This window comes from Zingiber officinale, chromosome 11A, assembly GCF_018446385.1.
Source record: "Zingiber officinale cultivar Zhangliang chromosome 11A, Zo_v1.1, whole genome shotgun sequence".
Classification (NCBI taxonomy): domain Eukaryota; kingdom Viridiplantae; phylum Streptophyta; class Magnoliopsida; order Zingiberales; family Zingiberaceae; genus Zingiber; species Zingiber officinale.
The window spans coordinates 69,366,178-69,383,408 of record NC_056006.1 but is presented as its reverse complement, the minus strand read 5'-3'; the positions used below and the strand labels follow the sequence as shown (position 1 = coordinate 69,383,408).

General features: G+C 39.9%; 1 non-coding gene across 1 annotated transcript; it reads right to left on the bottom strand.

Moving 5' to 3' along the window:
• Nucleotides 1–9,992: 9,992 nt before the first annotated feature.
• On the bottom strand, nt 9,993–10,064 carry TRNAD-GUC. Its single transcript has one exon. It is a non-coding gene; the product is annotated as a tRNA-Asp (tRNA).
• Nucleotides 10,065–17,231: the final 7,167 nt, after the last annotated feature.

The following is a 17,231-nucleotide window of genomic DNA, read 5'->3' as shown; positions in this document are numbered from 1 at the left end:
CCTCTCGGAAAGTAGCTTTGAGTTTTTCAAAGCCCTCAACGTAGAGTTTAAGCTGAACATTGTTGATTTCAAAGGTGCCAGAAAGTTGTTGAGCAGCCAACTGTGAGTCCGAATAGAGAGTCACTCGACCGGCACCCACATGCCGGGCTGCCTGCAATCCGGCTATGAGGGCCTCATACTCTGCTTCATTGTTGGTAGCTTTGTAATCCAGCCGGACGGATAGGTGCATCTTCTCTTCTTGAGGCGAGAGCAACACTATTCCAATCCCACTTCCGAGCCGAGTGGAGGACCCATCCACATATATTCTCCACATAGCTTCCGGCTCTGGCCTTTGCACTTCGGTCACAAAATCAGCCAAGGATTGGGCTTTGATCGCCGAGCGGGGTTGATATTGGATGTCAAATTCACTTAATTCGGTTGTCCACTTGATGAGTCGTCCGGACGCTTCTGGATTCAACAGTACTCTTCCGAGTGGACTGTTCGTCCGGACAATGATGGTGTGAGCCAAGAAATACGGTCGAAGGCGCCGAGCGGCTAGAACCAAAGCAAAGGCTAACTTCTCGAGCCCGGTGTAACGAAATTCAGCATCTTTTAAAATATGGCTTAGAAAATACACCGGCTGCTCTTCGCCGCTCGCCCTCACAAGTGCTGAGCCTACAGCATGCTCAGTTGACGACAGACGGCTTGGCAAGTATAGGCAGGAATTAAGATATGTCTTCAATTATTCGAATGCTCGGTTACATTCTTCATCCCACTGGAACTTAGTAGCCTTACGTAGGATCTTGAAGAATGGTAGGCTCCACGGTTTTGGAGATGAATCGACAAAGCTTATCCGGCCAACCGCACTTCCCTTGTGTTTCGGGAGGAAGCATGTCTTGCGAGCTTTCACCTTGTTGGGGTTGGCTTCTTGGTCACTATATATCCCAAGAAACGCCTCCTTTGCTCCGAAGAGGCACTTTTGGGGATTTAGCTTGACTCCATATTTGCGTTCGGAAGGTTTCTTCCATGTCCTTGAAGAGATCGCCGCTCGGACGGATTTGATAAGAATGTCGTCCACATAGCGTCCAGATTACGCCCGATTTGCTCCTTGAACACCTTGTTCATCAAGCGTTGATAGGTGGCCCCGACATTCTTCAATCCGAACGGCATCACATTATAGCAATATGTGCCGTCTGCAGTCACGAAGCTTACTTTTTCTTGATCTTCCCGGGCGAGCTACACAGATTAATTCGCAGCCAGCCGTAGAGTCCACCAACTGATCTATCCGGGGCAAAGGATAGAAGTCCTTGGGGCATGCTTTGTTCAAGTCCCGAAAGTCGATGCAGATCCTCCACCCGGCTTGGAGACTAATACTACGTTAGCCACCACACTTCAGATGTGGCTCTCCATAAGTTTCTACTCGCCGGATGATGGCATTCCAAACCGAAATCCTTTTTCTCGCTTCATCGCCGAGTCCCGGACATGCACTTCGCGCCAGCTCGACGAAATTCGGCAACTCATGTGTCGCACGAAGACATCATGATTTCGTTGGAGGCATTGGATCAGCTCCTCTTTCTGCTTCCAGATCGGAGGCGATAAAAGTTGTTGCCTCCGATCGGGTCGGGTGAATCTGCACTTCCTCTTTTCTTAAATTAAAGGGGCGGCTTCAGTGATGACATTTACCTCGATTCGGGGTGCCTTCTTTGCTCGGACCATCTCGATATAGCATCGCCGAGTCGCTAACCATCTCCCGCATTTCTCCCACTTTGTCTTTGACGGGAACTTCATCTTCGATGGATGGTTGAGACCGCCGAGTGCCGCCGTCCCAAAATGATGTTATAGGACGAGGAGAGTCGACCACCACGAAATTTATTGTCTTGGTCCTCCCGAGCGGCTCCTCTCCCAGGGTAGCCAACCGGATCTGTCCGACCGGTTGAACTTCATTGCCCTTAAACCCGTAGAGGGGGGTCATCATGGGCTCGATCAATTTGCAGCCGATCGAACGCCTTCTTGAATATGATGTTGACCGAGCTCCCTGTGTCAACAAATATGTGAATGATGTAATTTGCTATTACCGCTTTAATGAGCAGAGTAGGGCACTTCTACTCCTTCTAAGTCTCCGGCCCGAAAGTGATTTCCGTCCACTTGCCCGCCTTGGCTACAACCAACCTGCGTGGATCTCAGAGTCGGACGCCCGCCGCTCCGGTTGGAGTCTCCTCCACCGCCCACCAAGAATAACGCTGATCTGAAGTATTGCTTCGCTTTCCTCTTCCCGAGTGGACGGCCGGACTTCTCCGGGCGCGGCGATTATCCGCCTGAGATCGGTGCCGACGGTGTCGGTTGATGTCACCTCTGCGGGTTTCAGAGTCCGCTCAGCCGGTGGGAGGTGACCGTCGTCCGGCATTCCTGGAACGGGATTGGCCACGAAGGGAAGACTTCGACAATCATTCGTGTTGTGGAAGGTGCAGAACATAGGGTCCACCTCTTCTTTGGCTTGGCGGCACCACTTCTTGTATGTGCGATCCGGGCGTGGGGATCGGATTGCTTCGCCTCCTCTAGGTGGGTCGCTTCGCCTGAATAGGTGCCCGCCGGTAGGAGTTTCCTTTTCCGGGCGGCTTGTGCTTCTTCCACGCTTATGTATTGGCCCGATGTAGCATATGATCATAATCTCGGGCGGCCGGATGAGCGACCGGAAGAAGTCCCCATCCACAAGGCCTGCGTGAAGGCATTCATCATCGTCTCCGATGTGGCCGCTGGGATATCCATCGCCACTTGGTTGAATCGCCGGATGTAGGCTCAAGCGATTCTCTCGCCTCCGCTTGATGGCAAACAGCCGACACTTGTCTTCCGATAACGCCGATCGCTAGCGAAGTGGTGGAGGAAGGCCGCTCGAAGTTGAAGCTAGTGATGGATCCGTCCGGCAGCCGAAACCACCGCTGAGCCGATCCCGAGAGAGTTGTAAGGAAGACGCGGCACTTTACTCCATCTCAGATATTGATGGAGTGTAGCTGCATATCAAACTTACCATGATCATCCGGTCCGTTGTTCCGCTGTATTCGCCGATCGTCGGAGGCACGTAGTGCTTGGGTAGAGGGTCTCGTAGAATATCCTCCGAGAATTGGGGGGTGATCCGCCCGGGAGATGAGCTTTCCCTTTTCTGTCATCCCGTCTTGGCATTTCGTCTGAAGAAGAGCCTCTATCTCTTCGAGCTGGTGCGGCTTCAGGGGTGCGAAATAAGGCCCGGGGGAATGCGACGGTGGCTTGAGGTGCGTCCGCTCGGCCACCCGACGCAGATGTTGCTTGTTGCTCCGGCCGCTCGGCTGATGCTTTTTGTTTTAACTCCACAAGTTTGGAGGCCCTCATCTCGACCAAAGCGTCGAGTTCTTCCGTCGAAAGCGTCACCGTGTGTTGTCGTCCAGCCTCGTCCATTGTTCCCGTTCGGATGCAGGAGCGTTCCCACAGACGGCGCCAAATTGATCCTGTCCGAATCACCGAACCAAAGGACGCTGGGCACGTGGTGCGCTCCTAGTCGAGGACGTAGACCTCCGTCTGGTCGCACGAATCTCCGGCGAACCTGCACAAAAGTCGGGCCGGGAAGGGTTCCCGGCGTCGACCCTCCGACGCTCAAGTCAGGCAAGGAAATATTGCAAAAGGTGGCTTCAGAGATCAATTTTCCGCCTCCCTGAGGCGAAGTAAGAGGCTCTATATATAGAGTGAGGAGAGAACTAATGCACGTTCACTGAGGTGCAGACGTGTCAGCCACCCATACCTCGGTATGTACTTGTCAGAGAGCTTACCTGACACCATACTGCTACAGTCCGAGCATGTCTTTGATGGGACAGCAAGGCACCCCGTCGCCAGACTAGGGGTATGGGGTAGTCATACGACTTGACGGCTGTCAGAGGGTGTTCCCTTCCTTTACCCACCGCCCGGCCGGGATGTCCGTCCGGCCGACCGGGCGAAGAACGTCGTCCGGACGGCCTTAATTCCCTGCGTCGGCCGGGCGGCCCGTCCCTCCGCTCGGTCATTATGTACTGTTTCATTGAGCGTCGGAACCCTGATCCCTACCAGGGTGCCTTTTACTACCAGATGTTCCTTCCTTCTAAATCTGGTCGGCTCGTCCTTCTCCGGCGGGCCACTGGGCCCTTTAACCTCCCCGCGGTGTTGATCCTTCGTTATGGGGTTCCGGATTCTTACAACCGGATCAAATATATAATGATAAGATGATAACTTTCCCTTTTTTTCCTTTCTAATGTAAATACAATAATTCTCATTGATCATTTCAAAATCATAAAATAAAATGTCTTCATTAATTCTTATGTTCCATTATCTTGATGCTTGTTTTAGACTATATATAGACTTTTTAAGTCTACATACTTTATTCTCTTAGCCTTCAACAATGTAACCTTCTAGTTGTGACATCTAGATTTCTTCATCAAACTTACCATTCAAAAAAACTATTTTTACATCCATTTGATATAATTTCAAATCAAAATGTGTTAGTTACTATAGCTAACATGACACAAATTGACAAAATTTTCACAACAAAAGAAAATGTTTCTTCAATTTCAGTACCCTCTAATTGGATATATCCTTTTGTAATTAGATGAGATTTATATCCATTAATCGATCTATCTACATTCCTCTTAATTTTGAAAATCCACTAATTTTCAATAGTCTTTCGCCCTAAAAGAAGATTGACCAATTCTCAAATTTTGATTTTTTTTTTCATAAACTTCATTTCTTTATCCATTATAACTTTCCAATTTTCTCTAATTAGACATCTTAATGATATCAAATCATTTTGAGGTTCTTCATCGTTAACTGAGAGAATCATTAATGCATCATTCACAATATCAAATTGATTCTAAAGAATAATCTTATGGCTACTTCATTGTAGGTTGAAATGTTGAAAAATTATCTCATTAATTGATAAATCACTCCCATTGAGTTGACTAGATTTAAGCATTCTTTGTAATACATGTTTTGTTGATAAAGAACCATCCTTCTTAAATAGCGGAATAGTTTTATCAATGTCACATTTTGTTAGGAACTCAGTTTCAAGAAAAGTTGCATTTTTTTACTCTATTTCAAAGATAGATCAATTGTGTTGCTCACCAAGGATAACACAATCCTTAGAGATATTAGAATATCTTACAAATATACACTTTTTACTCCTAGATTCTAATTTTCCATATTTATAAGTATTATTATGGACTTAGATAGTTGACCCCTAGGATCTTAAATTACTTAAATCTAATATTTTTACTTGTCCACCATTCATATAGAGTTGATGAAATAGACTTAGAAGATACTTGGTTAAATATATATAGGTTGTTGCTAATAATACACCTGTCTAATAGAAAATTGATAAATTAGCTTGAGTTATCATAGATCTAACCATATATAAAAAAGTTTGATTCCTTTTAGCAACCTTATTTCGATGTGGAGTTCTTAGGATTGTTATTTGTCTAATAATATCTTTATCATTACATATTGTATTGAACTGATCAAATCAATATTCACCTTCACGGATAATGCACAAGGTTCTAACCTTATAATCCAATTGATTCTCAATTTTGTTCAAATAGTATTTGAAGTAATCTAATGCTTCAGATTTATGGAAAATCAAATGCACGTGACCAAAACGTGTAAAGTTATGAATAACTATAATAAAATAGGAACCTCCTTATCTAACTTTCACATTCATTGAACCATAAATATTCAAATGAATTAATTACAATAGAGATTCAACTCTAATAGTCTTACTAAATGATTTCTTAATTACTTTTTCAACAAGACAATATTCACACATAGATAAGTTTATCTTAGCATGAGTGTCTAGTAGGCCTCCTTTAGTTAATCTATTTATGTGTTCTTATATATGTCCTAATCTAGCATGTCAAACTTTATCATTAACATCAGTATCATTAGTAAGAGCAATATTTGAAACAACCATTAATTCCATAATCATTATTAGATTCTACATTAAGAACCATGAAAGCATTTATTAAAAAAAACATATTCAATTAATATAGAGTTAATATGAAGTTGTAACAATGACTATAAAAGTTTATACAATATCTCAAATCAAAAAAGATAATTAACAAAAATCAAATTTCATCGAATCTCAATAGCATAAAGGGCATCATGTAGAAATAAAGTGCATCCATCATATACAATTAGTTTGTAAGTGTCAATTCTTTTGACTTCAATCCTTGCATTATTTCCCATATATATTCATTTGTTGGCAACTAGTATCCGATAGTACTCCATGAATATAACTCGCTCACGAGTTACACGGTTTGTTACACCCGAATCTATAATCCATAAATGATAAGAATTAACAACACTAAACTGGCAACACAATGCTCATGAATGGAAATTAAACGTGGGTCTACCATTTTGGCTCACCACATTCCCAAACGATGTGGTCTTTTTTGCCACTGTCAAAGCAAATCAACTTATTTTTAGGTTTCTTTCTATACTTCTTTCCTTTGAACTTCTTCTTGTTTGGGCATATCCCAGTAGCAACAACAATACTAGCTTTCTTTCTCTTTCCCTTCTTGAATCATTTACTCTTATTCTTGGATCCAGACACACTAATAGAACTTTCAGCTACAAAAGTCTATCCAGAAATCCTTATGGATTCAATTTTCTCTGTCTCCAATTCAATATAGCGCGAGACATCAGTGAAAGTCTTGATACATTCACTGTGAGTTAGATTCTGTTTCATCATTTCCAAAGAATCAAAAAGAGAATGAATTACTACTTGAACTTATTATTCATCAATCAACTCATGACCAACTGTCTTTATCTCCTGAATCATGTTTGTCATTTCCCTTAGATGTTAGGTCATGGTAACATTCAGGAGCTTCTTGTGGCTATCAAACTTAATAGTCAGCTGTCAAAGCTTGTTTATACTCACTTCACTATATTTCTCTCTAAGGGCAACCCATATAGCATGAGTTAATGGAAACTGCTCATATTCATACATCAGGTCATCAACCATAGAACTAATCAGTATATTCTTAGCAGTAGAATCTTTCTTCTTTCATGCCTTATAAACATCAAGATCACGAATGTGTTGTGTGGTCGAATCATCAATAGGTTTATCCATAACCTGATTGATAGCTTCTAGAACTTCTTGTTCCTCGAAAACATATTACATCTTAACGTGACATATTTTATAGTTATCCCCATTTAATTTTTCTTTTTTATTGAGTTCAGTTATAATATTCTTAGTAGTTATAATCTAACATAAATAAACACATCATTTAATAATTCAGTGTAATCTATATGTATGCAATTCACTATTAATTCAATGTTAATCTGATTTAATTTATAAAATCAAGTGATAAGTATGTTTCTACTCATCATTTGTATGATTCAATCTAACTAATATTAATTAATCATATTACATACAACCAATCAAATTTATAACAAATGAACATATCATTAATAGTAAACATGTTGTTAACAAATAACATTTTTTTAATTTGTTAACACATAACATAACATTTTCAATTCTATTAACACATAAAAAAATATTTTCAAATTTCTTAACACATAACATAAAACTAAAAACAACTCTAAGAAACTAGATAGGTCATTACTATTCTCATTAGGACTGACACTAGAACAGTAATAGATAGGTCATTATTATTGCCACTAAGACAAACATTAGCGCAGTAGTAATCAACACAAGTTATATCTTTCTATTCTCAGCTGAACAGTGATATCAAGAAGGATGACATCAAAATTCATTTTAAAATTCTCATTTAAATCCTCTTCTGGATCCTTCTCAATCTCACTAAAATTCTCTTGAGGAGGGGATGCAAATTTGCTTGGTCTACATAATGAATTATCTCATTCACCGACTCCACATATATGATACGCCTATCATAGTGTCCCCATATGTGATGTATTACTTCATTGAAGTGTATTAATAGTGATCATACCAATGCCTAGATCCGGTAATTATCTAGGATGGGAAAATCTTACTGCTCAAGCCTCCAAAATAACCTATCTAGCCTTCTAATATGTCCTCTTACTCCATCAACATGATAATAAACTATCTCTTGGATAGCCTCCCTCGACTGTTTTTGTAATACATCACGTTGAGTCATAGTGTGTATAATATGTGCCATCTTGAATTGAAATAAATAAAGTTACTATAAAACTGATAAACAAGTAATAAAATTAGTTTAATTCAATTCATGGCATGCATATAATCAACACATTATAAAAAAATGATTAACTAGGCTGGATAACGTCAAGCCTGGGGTGACCGGCTCAGCCCCACGAAAGTTTCCCACCGGCCATCAGGGTAAATCAGGAAGTGCTCATAGCAAGCAGTGCAGGAGCCCAGCATCCTTTAGTTGCGTACTCCATTTGGAGGAAAAATTCTTGCAAATTCGTCATAGCTGGGACTCAAACCGCGGGTACCTGGGTGACAAGTTGAATGCTCTGCCATTGCACCATAGTCCCGGAGGCGAAACTAAAGTAGGATAAACTTTTTATAGTGACTGGGTCCACCGCTTCACGACCCCATACCCCAAAACCCCCGAAGGGATTTTTTGGAGAGTCTCAGTACCACAGGTTGATAAGATCCTGTGCAAGGAGAGCTCAAATCCGATACCTCAATCGACAGGTAACAACGTCCTATCCAAAATACCCCTAAACACATTAGAAAATACACAAGCAAGCAATATACATAAAAATAATTTTCAAACTTCAATAATAATTTTCCCTTATTTATACTTTAATTTTCACAAAAAAAATTAATAATTTTGAAGTATTCTGAAAATACTAAACAATTAGAAAACTTAATCTGAATTGACTCGTGACCTTTACAAGCTCACATGCACCATCACACCCTCACATATGCGATGCATGTCGGTTGAACCTTGTATATGTCCATGTCTTCCATGGCACATTACATCTATGTCATGCACAGTTGGAGTGATTGAGGGATATAATGAGCCTCTTTTATACCAATCTGATAACATTCTGCTAATAAAGGGGTTCAACAATCATTACCTTGAAAAACTAATTTGGTCCAATATCCTCATAAAAACTAATCTAATTGGACCTTTGCGTAATAAAATATAATTCTGGTAGAGATTTTAAGATGGACTAGACTGCCTAGAGGTGTGCAGGCAATGACCCTAGAGATTTAGAGTTTAAATAAGAATTTAACCATGTTGGAGATTTTTTTTTTTTGTCCTAACTTTTATTTTATATTGAGGATGCACTTATCCTTTCTAATAAAATTATCTAAAACCTAAATTAACTCTTTAAACATTAATAAAAACATTATGCAGAATTATAAATAAATTAAAATTTTCTCACGGCTGCAAACGTCTGCTAACAAATTGAAGTTAAATAAGCTATCATGATTCATTCCCTTTCAAAGGGCGTGGAATCGACTCCTAAGGTGAATATTTCACAAATGTCTATTTCATCGTGAACAAATTAAAGCTTTGAACTCTATGAATGCCCATGGATCTATGGTACGACACAAAAGTATTAAATTATCATTTAGATATTCATAATTTAAATCTCAGTTATATTATATTTATAGGGATGTTGGTTACTCGATATTATCTTGGTCACACAACAAGCGTACATAAAGAAGATCATTCGACGAGGATCATTCAACAGTACATAAGGTCCTAAAATTAATAATCTTGTTCAACAAAGAGAAACACACATTTCAACTATCACTAGAGAAAAATGGATGATTTAATGTAGTTCCGATTCAAGCTACGAAAGATTTGAGGCTTTAAGGTTTTCGAATTTTATAATCTTTCAAATTATTTTGAAATTATGGATTTAGGAACGTCCGAACAAGTTTATGTTCTTGGATTTGTCGCATGAAATCAGTCGTCTTCTTCCAGCTATGCGTTTATTAAACGCGTACGAGACGAGTAATTTAAAGATATTTCAGATATTCTATTTTATCGAAGTTTTATATATTAAAAAATTAAGATTAAAATTTGGAAAAGTTCCGCCGTTGCCGGGGATCGAACCCGGGTCTCCCGCGTGACAGGCGGGGATACTCACCACTATACTACAACGACCTTGTTGCTATATTGTTAGTTATTTAATCCATATTATAATATTTTATAAGGGATCATAAAGCAAAGGCAAAAGTGAATGGGTTCCAACTTTAAGTAAGGTAACTACGGTCAAACGAATGATAACCCTTCATGTTCAATTTTAAGAGGAAAATCTAACTCTATAAGAAATCTCTATCTTTACTTTTGTAATCACTATATTAAATAAGAATATTTCTTGTTCGGGGAAACAATGAGGCTAAATCCCTTCAAATCATATCCTGATAGGATTTAATTATATGAGATCCGGATCTTTGATCCATATTTTTTTTAATCAGGAGATAATTCATAATATAATTATAATTTAATTATGATCATAATTCAACCATAATTAATTATAATTCTTCTTTAGATTCATTTTCTTATTTAGGTTATAATTTAGATCGAGGTGGACGACCAGAGGTCATCCATAGGCCATCGGAGGTGGGGCGGGTGGGCGGTCAGACTGTTGAGCGGAGGGAGGCCTCTGGTCGACTTTCAGTCATCTATCCCGACTCAAATTATAATTCGGATGGAAAGATGAACTCAAAAAAAAATCATAATTAATTGTAATCAAACCATAACTACAATTACATGATGGATCATCTCCTACCAAGAGATGAACGATGGGATCCGGTCTTTAATTCTCTTCGCATTCATAAGAATCTAATTGTACCGCATTTACAATTAAACCAAATAAACATGTTAGTATAATTAAGACTATTGCTTATTTATCACTTGCAAAAAAATTCATACGCTGACATAAAAAAAAATATATGAAACATTGATTATATTAATCATCAAATTGTGCTGTTTTAACTTAGTTTGATGGTAGATCGAATAAAAATCTTGCTCCATCATTAACTTATATACAAAACTTCAGTAGTATATATAATTTAAATTTTTTTATTATATTTATAAATATTTTCTTTAATCTCTTTCTATAATTCACACATTTGACTCTAATTAATAGAGCTCTTACGGTGTATTAATTAGAGATTATTCTTAATAATTTTAGTTATCCATTATCAATCAAAATCTTATTTAATTTAGATAATCAATGATTTTGGAGTAATAATTCATTTGTAATTCGAAATCAGAAAATCTAAAAAAATGATATTTTTTTTATTCCTGAATTTATAAAATTTTGTAGCAAAAAATATTCTATGATATTTACACTTTAGGATAAAAAAATATTAAAAATGTATAGTTAAAAAAATATATTGTTAGTTTTATAATCAAGGATAATATAATAAAATATTAAATTAAGTTATAATTAAAATTTATAAACAAATAAATTATTATTGTATTATATAAGTTGAGTTAAATAATATTATGTTATATTTTATTTTTTATAATTTTAATTATATAATTATCAAATAATTACATATTTAAAATTATACATGATACTTAAATACATGACAAATGTGTCACTAAGTCTTGCCTAGACATTACATAGATCCATATGGGATTGACGTGGAGGTGAATAAAGGCTTCAATGGTATGTCCTTTAACTCGGTCAATAAAAATTCTGTCTGGCATGATCTCGATTTAGTCAACAAGGACTCTGCATGATGTTTGTTTTTTTACTCGGTCAAAATAGATTCACTTAAAGTTCCAAGTATATTTGATTTGGGTCATGCTGACTTCAGAAGAGCACGACAGTACTTACAGAGAGCTCGACAGTCAGCAATACATATAGGGAGATTAATAGTACGTACGATAACTTTGCATCTGTTGAGCTCAGCAAGATTAAGGCCAAGTCAATGGAGGGCTTGATCCAACAGACTAAGAGCATCCATAATTAAGAATATTTAAAGAAAATATTTCTCTAAATATCTTCCATTTCTAAATATCTTCTATTATGGAAAATTTTTGATGAGGTAATGGAAATCATCGAGCACTGATGGCACTCATCAGTGCTCGATGATTTCCCCTTGTAAGGCCCACAAAAAATGAACTGTCACTATTTTTTTTTTATTTTTGTTTTTTTAATTGTTGGTGGACCCACCTTAAATGTGGATCCGCGATTTCATTTTTTTTATTTTTTAAATTTAATTAAATTCAGACGATTAAAACATTAAAAACAAAGTGTACGTTGGAAAAATTAAACGTTCGAGGAATCAACGTTCGGAAAAATTAAACGTTCGAAAAATTAAAACGTTGGGTGACGTTCGAAAAATTAAACGTTGTGTAACGTTCGAAAAATTAAACGTTGGGTAACATTCAATTTCACCCTATATATGCATCCTTTCTTTCATCTATTTTCATCATTTTCATACCCATTGTCTACCAAAAATTTAGAGAGATGGATAAAAATTCTAGTCATTATTTTAGGGATTTGTTCAACTCTCCAAATATCGACGAAAATTCTAGTGAGGAATGTTCTCGAGTCCGTCCTAATTTCTTCAATCCTCAATTTCCATTTCCCATTCAACATCCACCAAATTTCCAACCTTTTCCATACCCACCACCATATTACCATAATTTTCAAAGTTATCCAAATTCTTTGAGTGACGACCCTCGAACTCCGTTTTATACATATCCTCCAGAATATTGGCAGAGTAGTCAATATTTCATGCAAGTCTCTGTTGGATCGTGATGTTTCGATAGAGGGGGTGAATATCGATTACGAAAAATTCGTCGAAGAGAGTTAAACGCAGCGGAAAAATTAAGCAATGCTAACACAGACCAATTTTACTTGGTTCGGAGCCTTTGATGACTCCTACTCCAAGACCCGCACTCGTTGAGTGCTTTCGGTGGGCAATCACTAGCAATTCAAAGTTTATTACAAACTAAGTACAGAAATTGCTAATGAAAATAAAAGCAATACCGACAAACGATTAACTTGAAAAGAAAACGTGCATTGTCGAAGCTTCGTTAGCGTCACAGGAGCACAGAGCAGCAGAGCAAGCAGTAGAAGATCTTCTTGTCAGTTGTTTTGAGCTCCACTCCTGACCCTCCTTTTATAAGAGGCTCAGGGCACCCCGGATCCCTTCCGGGCGCCCTAGTGTAGCGTGGCAGGTCCAACCAGCGAGCTCCACGTGACGACGACGTGATAGGATAAAAATTGCCTCCCGGGCGCCCCGACCTCCTTTCTCCAGAAAAGTCCTTCTCCTGCAAGACAATGTTAGTCCGAGGCAAATATAATGAATTTCCTGTAAAACAACGTCTTAGCACAATTTATAAGTTTAGCATAAAGAGTATGACTTAGATTCCGTCTTTTCGAGACCGAAATCTAGTCACAATCTCGACTTAGATATCCCAAATGGATCTAAACCGGATCGACGCCTAATGTTCCCTTACCGGGAACGCGTCCTCACAGTCACTCCCTTCCAGTGACTTACCTTTACTCACCTGCCAGACGTCCAGTCAGCCCTTCGACCCGTTTGGACTTCTCGCCAGCTATCCGGTCAACCCGTCGACCTAGCTGGACTTCTCGCCAAGCGTCTGGTCAGCCCGTCGACCCGCTTGGACTTCTTGCCAGCTATCCGGTCAGCCCATCGACCTAACTGGACTTCTCGCCAAGCGTCCGGTCAGCCCGTCGACCCGCTTGGACTTCGTGTCAGACATTCGGTCAGTCCGTCGACCTGTCTGGACTTAGCCTGTACACTCGATCAGAGTGTTAGATAATAACATGTTGATACAGTCTGACCTGGCTGTTGTTTTGATGTTGACACTGATTTAAGTTTGTATCAGATATTAATTAAACTCAAATTGATTACTGATCAAGGTTGATCAGGTGGAAGGGAAAAGTCCAAGTATGGAAACTTGGCACGCGAAGTCGGAGAGGGCTCGGTAGCTCGTTCTCCGGATTAGGTCAGAGAGGGCTCGGTAGCTCGTTCTCTGGACCGGACGAAGTCGGAGAGGGCTCGGTAGCTAGTTCTCCGGACTAGGTCAGAGAGGGCTCGGTAGCTCGTTCTCCGGACTAGGTCAGAGAGGGCTCGGTAGCTCGTTCTCTAGACCATGAAGGCTTTAGGGTTTAGGGTTGGGAAGCTCTAAATCTACATAGGCATTGGATCGGTCTGTTGACCGATCCAGTGATACTATGGTTATCTGATCGGTCACCAGACCGATCAGTAACTCTCTGTGAACTCACCGAGAATTACTGATCGGTCTGTAGATCGATCAGGAGGCAACTATAGCCGGATCGGTCCACGGACCGATCAAAGCCTTCTGGACCGATCAGGCTGTAGCCTGATCGGTCAAAAAGGCTGTGGATCGGTCTGCTGACCGATCCACAATAATGTCTGTAGTTTCTCCTGTTTCTCTGCAACTTCTGATTCGTCTAATTTAACCATCTGCTGTGAGCTTTTTAAATCTGCAGGTTGCAGGTATCATGCCAATGCTTAAATTCAAATCAAGCTCCGTCAGAAGAATAAGACAAAGTGTTCTTTCTACTGTGTTTCGCTGCAAATGGTGCAATTGGAGCATCAGCTGGCAATCAGCTTGACTCTTGCTTATTGGTTCGAGCTCAGAGACACCTGTGAAGACCATGGGTTCTATTGGTGTGAGTTCAGAGAACCAGATGAGGAGGAAGAGTGATTGGCGACGCCTTAGCTTGCAGCAGCGATTCGGTGCATGTTGACAGCAATTCGGTACAGGCTGAACGCAGTGGAAAAGTAGAGGCATAAGAAGAAGGATGAAGAGATGTTCGAAAAAAAAAAGAGAAAGAAAAGCTGCTTCCTTCTTACGCTCTGCTTTCACTGTCGTCTTCGCGTGGCTGTGAGCATAATCTTCATTCTCTTTTGCCACTGATCATTGTAAGTCTTATGCTTTATTTACATATCTTCTGAGACTTTGTGGAGAGGTTACTCCACCGAGAAGGAGGAAATCTTTAGCCGGAATCTATCCGGGGTGTGATCTACCGAAAGATCAAGGGATCGTCCACCTTACGAACACGCCGAGGAGTAGGGGCAAGTTACCCCCGAACCTCGTACATACTGGTGTTAGTGGTATTTGTCTCTTTTTCTTGTATTATATTTTTGTTTGCATATTTCCGCTGCGCTAACGACTTGTAGGAAGAAATTCTTTAAGCTTTTAGAGGAGGTTATTCACACCCCCCCTCTCTAGCCATCCGAAGATCCTAACAAGTGGTATCAGAGCAAGGTTCTCTTCATCCGGATTAACACCCTAAAGAGCAAGAAGATGGCTATGAAGGAAGGGTTTAGCACCAATCGTCCACCCTACTTCGATGGAGCGGACTTTCAATATTGGAAGAGCCGCATGGAATATTATCTCAAGACCGACATCTCAATGTGGTTCTCCGTCAAGGAAGGGTTTACACCTCCGAAGGACGAAGAAGGTAAGGAACTAGACTCATCAAGGTGGTCCGCCGAGCAAACTCGTAAAGGACAAGCCGATGCCAAGGCAGTGGTCACTCTACAATGTGGGATAGCCAAGGATCAACTCGTCAAGGTAGGTCCATTCATGAGCGCAAAAGACTTGTGGAACAAGCTCATCGAGCTCCAAGAAGGAACTCGAGACTCTCGGATCGCCAAGAGAGATTTATTCTTAAATCAATTACAAAACCTCACCATGAAGGAGAACGAGACGGTAAGTGAACTACACGGAAGGTTCAAAGAAATTATCAATGGTCTTCATTCCGTAGATGAACGCGTAGAGAATCACGATCTTGTAAGGTATGTTCTCAAAGCCTTTCCGAGGAATGCCTTGTGGTCATCTATGGTAGATGCCTACAAGGTCTCCAAGGACCTTTCAATTGTTAAATTAGATGAATTTTTTTGTGAAATGGAGCTCCATGAATTTGCTAACAAGTGTCAAAAAGGGAAAGGTATTGCCTTAGTTGCAGGAGAAAAGAGCAAAGATGGAAGAAGGAAAAAGAGATTCCTTCATCCTCATCCTCCTCCGAGTCCGATGATGAAGGTGGATCATCATCAAGCGAGATGGCCAACTTTGTAAGGAGAATCATGAGAAGGAGCCGGAGATACAAAGGGAAAGGTAAATCTATCGATCAAAATTTTGATAAAACTAATGTCACTTGTTTTGAGTGTAGCAAGAAAGGACACTATCGGAGCGAGTGTCCAAAACTCAAGAAGAAAGAGGAAAGGGCCAAGAAGAAGAAAGCTCTCAAAGCTACTTGGGATGAATCCTCCTCAAACTCATCGGAGGAAGAGAAGAAGGAGAAAAGCACACGTCAATTAGCGTTCATGGCAAGGGAGGAATCGGATTCCGGGAGTGATGGTGACACGAGTGATACCTCAGCCGCGGGTTCATCATCTTCGGATGATGAAGAGGTAACTTCTCCTCATTTAGAAAAATGTTATAAAACCATTGCACATTTATCTACTTTACATAAGAAATCAAAAACTCAAATTAAATCATTAAAAAATGAAGTAGAGCACTTGAGGGCCCTTAGGGAAGATGAGGTTGATGACCTACATCAAGAGGCCTTTAAGGATGAAAACAAAGTCTTAAAGGGTGAAGTTGAGAAACTTAAGAAAATGCTTGAAAAATTCTCAACTAGCTCTAAGACCTTAGATATGATTCTAAATGCCCAAAGGGCGGTTTACAACAAGGCTGCGTTAGGATATCAACCTAAGGAGTCTAGTTTCATTTCGCTAGTGTCTAGAACCCAATTTTATAGATCACATGCTTCTAGGGTTCATGAGACTAGGAAGGTTGTGACCAAGGCATGGGTTCCTACATCTTTCATTGTAGATGCATTAGGTCCCAAGATTTGGGTACCTAAAACGTCTATCTTTCATGTCTTGTAGGCATTGGTCAAGGGGGAACATCTATCAACTTGGGTTGTTGATAATGGATGCTCCAAGCACATGACCGGGGACAAGTCACTTTTTACTACCCTTCAAAACAAAAATAGAGGTAATGTGTCGTTTGGTAATAATGGTAGCCTTAAGGTTATAGGAGTTGGAGACATTCATATATTCGAATGTCTCCAAATCAAGAATGCCCTTCTAGTCAAGGGGATGACCTTTAATCTCCTAAGTGTCAGCTAATTGTGTGATACGGGTTACACAATTGAGTTTTATTCAAGTCAATGTCTGGTCAAACACATTGACACACTTGACACGATACTAGTAGGCACAAGGGTAGATAACATTTATCAAGTATCTTTTAAAAGTGCTACTAATGCCTCTGCTAAGTGTTTCATGTTAAAAGAAGAAGAAT